Raw genomic sequence first — 382 nt, 5'->3', positions numbered from 1 at the left:
ATATTCATGGAAAATGAATGTTGAAAAACATTATCTCCATGGGTATAATTTTTACTTTGCAATCTCTCTTCTATTGAAAATTTCTCTAAATCTACCCACATCAGCCCACCATAAATGTGATATCTATTTATTTTTTATTAGTTAATGTTATGTATATACATATAGACTATCAATATATATTAATATTAACAGTAATCATTATTTTTTTAAAAGCTATTTGATAAATTTATAATAATCTTTATAGTTTTACATAAACAAAAATTCTTTTTTATAATACAAACTTACGGTATATAATTATTGTTGTGGGGAAAAGTGATTTTGCTTGTACTTTTGAAGGATCGCTTCTCCTTCTTTTCATACTCCCTCAACAAAAATTCAACAA

This window comes from Pinus tabuliformis, chromosome X, assembly GCF_031772625.1.
Source record: "Pinus tabuliformis cultivar Carrire ecotype Pingquan chromosome X, CPIR1, whole genome shotgun sequence".
NCBI classification, from domain to species: Eukaryota; Viridiplantae; Streptophyta; class Pinopsida; order Pinales; family Pinaceae; genus Pinus; species Pinus tabuliformis.
This window is presented reverse-complemented; position numbering follows the sequence as displayed.